The sequence below is a fragment of the Pteropus vampyrus genome, unplaced genomic scaffold, assembly GCF_000151845.1.
Source record: "Pteropus vampyrus isolate Shadow unplaced genomic scaffold, Pvam_2.0 Scaffold82, whole genome shotgun sequence".
NCBI classification, from domain to species: domain Eukaryota; kingdom Metazoa; phylum Chordata; class Mammalia; order Chiroptera; family Pteropodidae; genus Pteropus; species Pteropus vampyrus.
This window is the reverse complement of record NW_011888863.1, coordinates 2,337,344-2,346,743: the sequence shown is the minus strand read 5'-3', so window position 1 is coordinate 2,346,743 and position 9,400 is coordinate 2,337,344. Positions and strand designations below refer to the sequence as shown.

Below are 9,400 nucleotides of genomic sequence, written 5' to 3'. Positions count from 1 at the left end.
TCAGTTCACTTGTTTGGATCTTAGTAAATACATGAAGACTCTTAAAATAGCACTGTATTCCAAAGTCGGCTTTTAATGTTATTGGAGGAAAATGGTCTATTAATGGCGTAGGACAGTTCTCACTTCGAACAATTGGAATTAATGCCATACATTTGAAGACAGGTTTCTTAGTTTAGCTTTATCCTAAATTTATAGTTACGCTGAGAATAATTTATAGCAGTCAATCCTCATTTAACTCCTAATTTTAATGATGTGTAGTAGTGGTAAATATACATTCACATCATATATACTCAGATATACAAAGAAATAGTTTCTTTAGTTCATTATAACTTTTCAGATTGCTGCATTAGTCCCCACATTGTGGGGAATTGGAGGAGTGTGGGGGTAGCCAGTGGGTACATATTTTGTTAATCTGCAGATGTTAATCCTGTCCAATCATTTGCAGTCTTTTCCGATAATTCAGTTTCTGCTTGGATGACCTCAGATAAGTGCTCAGACATTCAGAAGCCACCTCACTCCTTCCGGGTGTAGGAAAAGGGCCTGAGGCTACTGAGGTTACTGTATCCTTATAGAAGCTGAGGGGAGATGCTGTCGGGGGGAGGGGGAAGGGCTGCTTCTTGGACTGGTGACTGCTGAGGTGTGACAGGTGCTATCTGGCTTTTGAAGGTGAAAACTGAGTTCTAGTGTTGAAGTTTGTGGTCCATCTCATTTGCCTATAAGTCTTTATATTCTTTAGCCTCTCCTCTCTGTCCCTAAGCTTCTGCTGGTCTATGAGCTCTTTTCTGTATCCCTGAAACTCCCTCACCAAGCGTCCCCTTTATGGACACATATGTGGGCAGGAGGAATCAGTCACTCATTTTTCAACCCACACTGCTACCCCTATGCCATCTCTCTCATGCTGTTTTGGTTGTGCATCAAGCCAAAGACTGGGGCTTTTTCTTGGAGCCACAGCTTCTTCCACAATACCCTTGGAAAAGTAGGGCATTAATCCAAACATCCTTCAGTTTCCACGTACCTATCTAGATGTTTCTAAAACCTTACTCACTGAGCTTTCAACCTCACATGAGAGATATGGGTGAGAGATTGATATCTGACTTCCTCAAACTGCTTGTCTTCCTTCCCTTGGACCAGAAGGTGGGGGCTTCAGCCTCTCTACTTACTCTATATCATAATGTCTTTTCTTCTTTGTCAGCCATCCTTGTAACTTAGCTATCTTAAAGGGAAGGGCTATTACTCTCTGTACTGTGGAAGAAAATCTGTGTATTGAATTCTCATGGATTAGTCTTGATAGTTAAAAAAATTTAGAAAACTCTTTTGGGACAAAAGTTGACTTAAATGACCATTGACTTTTGAAAATCTTATTTTGACATCAGAGGCTAAATGCTAACCCTTCCTTGTCCTTTATATTCCTTCTATAACATTCTTAAATCCTCTCAAGGCAAATGGGTGCTTCTGGAAGAATTTTAAAAATATGGAGAAAATCATTCATATATTTCACAAATATTCTCCATTATAAGTGATTGTCATTACTCCAAATTTAGCCAATTTTAATGGACAACATTGATTTGCATATTAACTGAGAGCCCTCTACTTTTAAAAGGCTGAAACAAAGAGTAAGAAATTGTTAGTGAAAAGCAGAATCAATTCTTTGGGAGTTTGAAAACTAAAGAAATGCTAGCTGAACATAGGAATACTTTTCAAGAGTTCCCCTAATTTCAATCAGCAACTAGATAGTTGATGTTGAATGACCCATCATTACCTTAAATTATTTTTTTCAAAACTAGGCTCATAATCTTTCTTTAAAAAAAATCTTTCTTTATCTTTAATCTTGTTAATGGTACCACATTTCTTTGGGCATGACAACAATCCTTCAACCAATTTCATTCAAATCTCATTTGCTACACAGATGAGAAGTACTGTTAGCCACTGTGGCATGTCTAAGGCCCAAACTCTGCCTTCAGGGAAATTTCTATATAATGTCCCTATTTAATCAATCACCAAGTCAGAGACTTTTCCTTTGAAATGTGTCTCATACGTTCCTCTTGTTCCTCTTTTCTACTGTCACCATCTCCTTGTATCTGAATCGCAGCCAGGGTACCTCAGTGCCCCAGCCCCTCCACACCGCCCTCCTCCTGCCACCCAGAACACAGCACCGTCTTCAGTTACTTCTTAACCCTGATATTGATGGTGTTCAATAAATACTTATTAAATTTAATTCAGTTTTCCAGTCCCCACTTATGCTGGTGTCTGACCGGCATAAGAACTGTATCCGGAGGTAAGAAGACCATCTATAATGCCAACATCATTTTATTCATGTGCAGCACCCACCAGTGCTTGCCCACAATACACCCACTAGGTCGTCCTGCTACTGCCATGACGGCCTCAGCACCGGGACAGGTAGATGACTCTTTGGATCATTCTGGCAATTTTCTATTCTTCATCTTTCTATGGAAGCCTTACGTGCATAATAATTTCTTAGTGCCTTTTCCTTTAGTGTTTTTTTGCCAGCCACATAGTTAATCCTAAGAATATATTGCCCTTACTATCAATTTCATTCTAACATCTTGAAATATTGAAAAAGCCATGTTAAGGAATGGTGATACTATTATTTTAAAGACTGCAGTGTAATGTAATTAACGGTCATTATCCTGACTGAGGGAGGTGAGAAGGAGCAGTGCTCTACTTCAGAAAACCTCCCACTCAACCTTGCTCAGCTGTGAGTTCTTTGGTAATCATGAAGGACACAGAACTTCACTTAAATATCTTCAGAGGAGTAGCAGTTTCCTCAGATGCACAACTGTTGGTAAATAAGCTTGACTATCTATTTTGAATGAAGGGAAGTCTTTCATGCCCACTGGCTCCCTGGGTTGGTCCCTGGAGGTAGAAAATGGGAAAAATTTTAAATGGAAGCCTGCTCTTTTCTTTTATAAAGAAGAATGTGGTAAAGGAGGAGATAAAGGCTAAGAAATTACTCGAGCAAAACAAGATGCAGTCCCCAGTGTGGGGGTCTTCTGCCAGGCCCACCGGGCAGTTTCAGTTTTGTAGAGAGCTGTTTCATTGTCCTATTGTACACTCTGATGCTTTCGTCAATCTTTTTTTGATAATATTTTTAATACGTAAGTAACATAAACATCATACAGAAAAAAAAAAAAAACAGAAATAAAGATGACAAATCTAGATAGATTCTCTAGATCAGGGATAGACAAATTTTTCCAGGGACAGATAATAAATACTTTTGGCTTTGCAGGCCATATGGTATCTATGTCAGCTACTCAGCTCTGCTGACATAGTACAAAAACAGTACATAAGTGAACAGGCATAACTGTGCTCAAATAAAACTTTATATATGTGCAGTGAAATTTGAATTTATTTAATTTTCAATGGGTCATGAAATGTTATTCTTTTTTATTTTTGTCAACCATGTAAAAAATGTAAAATCCATTCTTGTTCCACAAGCTGTACAAAGTCAGCAGCAGGCTAGATCTGGCTGGCTGGTTTCCAGTTTGCTCTAGAAATCCAGGGATTTCTGGGTTAAAGGTTACACAAGCAGTTAAGCTGCTGGTAATTTTGATAGTTACCTTCAACCATATTTTCTGGTTGCTAAATTTCTGAGTTCAGGCATTTAAATGGTCAGTAGTTTCATCCTGGACCACATAATTATTAAGAGATTATGCAAAAGAACTACCCTTGCAGTTTATTACCTCTGGCCAGTAACCATTTCCTTAAAATTGACTTAGACAGGCAAGACCATAGGAGAGGTCATCTGATCCAACCTCCTGTGGTTGCCATGTGAAGCAAGAAAAGCCCTAGTTAAAAAGTGTCTAGATAGGGCACTCCAGGATTTCATCATTTAACCTTAATCTTCCCAATCCAAACACATTTTATTCTAATTCTTCAGTTGGGCCTGAGAACACCTGGCCAGATGCCACCTTCAAACACAAAGATAATTATTAAGTTAATCCCTCTGCTTTTCTTTCTCTATCCTGGGTTGATAATGATGAACAAGAACTATTTCTTTTAGTGGATTGTGAAACTGAAGTACAAAAGTGCCTTTTCTCTGATTGCGTGGTGACTCAGAAAAAAGGAAAACCATGTCGTCTGCCTCTAGGGCTAACTGTTATGATCATAAATTAGTATTTGTTAAACATCTACTGGCTGCATTCCACTGCACACAATGGTAATTAGTCCCATTCATTACTATATATTTTTTAAAAAATTTTTTTCAGTTTACTAAATTGTATCCTAGTAGATTAGATTGCTTCAGGATATAAGTACAAAATTGAGAATATTCAATTAGAATACATGACAAGGCAGCAGCAGTTAAAAATGGTTCGTTAAAATATCAGCTTTACAGTAATGATCCTCAAAATCTAGAAGGGGCAGATCTGTAAGCTATTCTAAAGGCCAGAGGATTTAGTCAGACCAGGAAGGACAATAAACCCCCTACGAGGAGGAAACCCTTTCCTCAGCTCTCTACAGATGGCATTTGGGGCCCAAAATTTGCAGGCAGCTTATCTCATCTGCCAAAGTTTTTCTGAATTATTTCTTAATTTTAAGATAGGAAGAAAGCACACCTCCTGTTCTTATTCCATCTAAAAGTTAAGAATTTTTCAAATAAAAATACTCATTTAAGAACTCTTGTTTATATCTCCTCTGACCCCCATGCTTTATGTATTTTTATGAGATGTTTGTATAAACCAGGCAATAAACTACATCCAAAGAAAATAGCCATTTCTTTTTATTGGGCTGTCATAGAAGCTAAGGCCAAAGTTGCTAATGCTGAGGGTCACTAACAGATAGAGTGGTGTTACATAGTTTGGGGAATGGGGTTAGGAGCGAGGTTGCTTGTCTTTAGCTTTACAAATGAAAGAAGAAATCAAACGTGGGCTTAGTAAATATGTGACTGGTTCTAAATCATATGGAGCTGTTTGTACTACAAAGAGAGGAGGTAAATTCGAAATTTCTTTGACCAGATTTTTAATGATCATACAAAAACAGGATGAAATGTAATCGGGGCAAGTATAAAATGATATACCTAGAGAGAAAAGAAAAGCCAATCGAGAATACATGTGCAATATGGAAAAGGACCAGTTAGGCCTCAATACAATAGAAAAGAACTTGGGCTCATATTTGACAGTGAAATAAATTAAATCAATAAGAGAATGTCCCTGGAAAATAAGCTGAGATAAATTTAAAAATTCAATTCTGTATAGCTCTGACTTCATCCCCTTTCAGTCATTAATGTTAAAAAACCACACATTGTTGTATTGTGTGTATGAAATCATAGATAACAATTATGGTTTTTAGTATGTTAGATAATATGTAAATCAAGTAGAAAACAAAAAGCAGAGATACAAACCAGTTACAATAGTACTAGCTTATATAATTGCTCACGTATTTATTTTGCTAGAGATATTTATTTCTTCATAAGCTTTGAGTCCAATGTCCTTTCTTTCTAACCTGAAGGACTCCCTTCATGAAGAATGGGTCTAGTGGTAAATAACTCTTTCAGCTTTGGTTTATCTGAGAATGTCTTAATTTCGCCCTCATTTTTGAAGCCTAGTTTTGCCTTTAAAATCAAGGATTCTTTTTTTTTTTTAAATGCCTACAGCACCTGGTATTCTCAGGTGGTCTCTCATTCAAGTACTAACCAGGCCCGACCCTGCTTAGCTTCTGAGATCAGACGAGATTGGGCGCATTCAGGGTGACATGGCCATAGTCAAAATCAAGGATTCTAGATTGGCAGTTTTTCTTCTTCAATGCTTTGAGTATGTCAACCCACTAACTTCTGAAGAGAAACCTGCTCATGATCTTATTGGCAAAAATATAATGAAAGCTATCTTCCTCTTAGGTTTATAGATGTCTATAACGTACCTTATCATGTGTTATGCAACAGAATATTTTTTATAGTATCATAATATCATATAGTATCATAATATAGCATCATTTTGAGACCAATCAGCGTTTAAGGATAAGGAATTGAATGTTTTAATAGTAGACGCTATAAGGTCTGTAAAAGACAAAAATTATTAGATTTTCAAATTATAAATGAAGCATCCTCTAGATTTTAATTTATAATAAAGTAAATGCCAATCTTTAATATCCCACATAAACAAAAAGCTCTTTGGGATCCCTTTTTTTTTTTAATAAAGAGGTCTTGATACCAAAAATTGAGAAAACCTCTGTAGTTTATCTTCAGCTATGATTGGTTTGTGTTTTGCTCTGATCTTATAAAGCACTGGTACGATGGAATTACAAAACAAAACAAAACTCCGATATAAGGCCCCGGTAGGGCTGAGGTATTTCATTGTAGCCCAGGAAGCTGGTTTTTGGTGACTTGGACCTCTTAGTGTGTTTTCTCCCTTTTCCCCCACTTTATTATTTCTTTTTCCTTTAATGGAATTCTTTTCTTTTTTTATTTTATTTTATTTTATTATTAGTTTCAAGTATGCAGTACATTGGTTAGACATTTATATAGTTTATAAAACGATCTCCCTGATTGTTCTTTCTCTCCTCTGGTTCTACATCTAGCCATTATATTAATGCTGACTGTATTCCCTATGCTGTGCTCCCCATCCCCGTGACTGTCTATCAACCACTAATTTGTACTTCTTTAACCTTTTATTCCTTTCTCCCAGCCCAAACTCCTCCCCTCTGGCAATCACCAGATTGTCTTCTATATCTGTGAGACTGTTTTCAATTAGTTTGTCCTTTGTGTTCCTTAGATTCCATATATAAGTGAAATCATATGGTATTTATCTTTCTCTGCCTGATTTATTTCACTCAGCATATAACCTTTAGGTCCATCCATGTCATTGCAAATGGTAGGATTTCATTTTTTCAATGGCCGAATAACATTCCATTGTATACATGAACCATAACTTCTTTATCCAGTCGTATGTTGATTGGCATTTAGGTTGTTTCCACATCTTGGCTATTATAAATTGTGCTGCCATGAACATGGGTCAGAATGGCTATCATCAATAAATCAAAGAACAACAGTGTTGGCAAAGATGTGGAGAAAAAAGAACCCTCATACACTGTTGGTGGGATTGCAAATTGGTACAGTCACTATGGAAAACAGCCTGAGGTTTTCCCCATTTTATTTTTTCTCTTTACTCTTTTCTTTTTCTCATTTTTCTTTTTTGATTATTATTTTCCTTTTTCTTATTTTTTGTTCTCTTTTTCCATTTTTCCTTCTTTATCCTTTTTGTCTTTTTTATTTTTCTTTTGTTCTCTTTTTTTATCATTTTAATTTTCTCAGTTTTTGTTTTCTCATTTTTTGCTTTTTTCTTTTTTCATTCTCTTTTTTGTTTTTCTCATTTTTCTTTAAACTTTTTTAGTTAGTACTTTTAGTTAGCATTGTTAATACAGTTAATATAGTTAGTAATGTTGGTATAGTTGGTATATCTAGTTAGCACCGTTAGTATAGCTTATTAGAATAGTTTGCGGGCATAGTTAGCATTGTTACTATTGTCAGTTAGTGTAGATAGCGAGTCACCATGTCACATGAACTTGCATTTGTCTCTGCTGACCAGGAGCCCTGTATTGGCCATTACGAGCTCCTGAACACCATTAGCCAGGGCAGCTTTGCCAAGTGAGATTGGGCTGGCACATTCTGACGGGACAGAGGTGGCTGTCAAAGTCATAAGTCAACAGGGATCCTCCAGCCTCCAGAGACTTCCACTGCGGGAAGTCCTCTGCATGAAGGTCTTGAATCGCCCGAATATAGTCAAATTATTCAAAGCGATCAACACAAAGGAAACATCATTCCTCCTTATGGAACACCTTAGTGGAAGGGACATGCAGGACCATGGCTGCATGACTGGAAATGGGGCCCAGAGAGTTTTTCAACAGCTGTTACACGCTATGCAGGTCCGCCACCAGAGGGGCATTGTCCACAGGGGACTTGAAGCCATAGAACATACTCTATGATGCTCAAGTGAACAACAAAATTGCAGACTTTGGACTCAGCGCTCAGTTTAGCAGCAATAAATTGAGCAAGTTCTGTGGCAGCCCCTCTTATGCCGCCCAGAACTTTTCCTAGGCCAAAAATATGATGGCTCTGTGGCAGATATATGGAGCCTAGGAATGCTTTCAAATAAGATGGTCACTGGGACCCTGCCTTTTATGGGAAAGAAGTTCTGGGAGTTGCAGCAGTGAGTATGAAGAGGGAAAAACCATATGCCATTTTTTTTTTAAATCTCTTTTGAATTGGAAAAGTTATTTTAAAAAATTGATGACTCTCAACCCCAGAGACTGAGGAAGATTGAAAGAAATCATGCAGGACCTGTGGCGAAACTGGGCCAAGAGGAGGAACTGAGGCCTTACAATGAGTCACCGTGCGATGACATGGACCCTGGGGTGACAGAGGAGTTGATGAACCTAGGGTTTGAGTGGGACCAGATATAAGACTCATTAAAAAGCAAGAGATACAATAGCATGATGGCCACATATCTCATCCTGAGCACCAAGAAACCTACAAGGGCAGGCCGCACCATTTTGGTCAGGCCCTTCGGTTCCCCTGATCTCAACAGCTGTGGTCCCTCCCCAGCCAAGGAGGGTCAGCCAGAGTTCCCCAGGTTCTGCCAGGCAGAGCAGCAGCCTGAGGACCAGGAATCAGGGCCTGCCAATCCCCCACCCAGCCTGGATCGAGAATCGCCAGCCCTCACCCAAGCCCCCCAGTGTAACCTTGGAGACTCCCCCTCCACCTATAGCACCTGTGGCAGCAGCAGCAGCAGTGAAATCCCAGAGATAACCAGCAAAGGCCAGCAGGGAGTGGCTCAGAGGCTCTTGGACTTTATTTTGAGAAAGCTCTGCTTTAGGCCATCCAAGAAGCTGCATGGCAAATGGAGCAGGGTAGGGCCCATTTGAATCGTGGACGGCCAAGGTAGGGCTACGACCAAAGACTCCAGGAAGGTCAAACCAGTCTTCCTGCATTTTAAATGCTGAACTCGAAGATTCTGACTCTAGGGATCCCGGCCACGTGGTGGGGGAGATGGGCCGGAGGCTAGATGTAAACAACTGCAGGTGGAGACAGTGCAAGAAATACTCACTGTGTGTGCAAGGACCCCTGGGTAAGAGGACTTGGTCCAGAGGATGATGAAGGTGTGCCAGTTGCTGCGGCTTTCTTTGCTCGGGATTCACATCAGGAGGGTACTTGATATCACCTTCAAAAGCATTGTACCCAAAACCTGGTGATATCACCTTCAAAAGCATTGATATCACCTTCAAAAGCATTGCACCCAAAACCTGGTGAGCTTGAAGGTCGACCTGGAGCCCCCTGGGGGATAAGAGGGAAGTCAGCCTAGCTGCAGGTCCACCACTCAGCCCCCACCTGGCTGAAACTTCAGAGACTTGGGGCCCTAGTCCTCCCCCCGCTATTCTTTTCTTCCATGTT

The 9,400-nt window shown here is 39.2% G+C and overlaps 1 pseudogene; it reads right to left on the bottom strand.

Moving 5' to 3' along the window:
• Positions 1-5,602: 5,602 nt before the first annotated feature.
• LOC111741867 lies at positions 5,603-5,721 on the bottom strand (annotated as a pseudogene).
• Between the last annotated feature and the right edge of the window lie 3,679 nt (positions 5,722-9,400).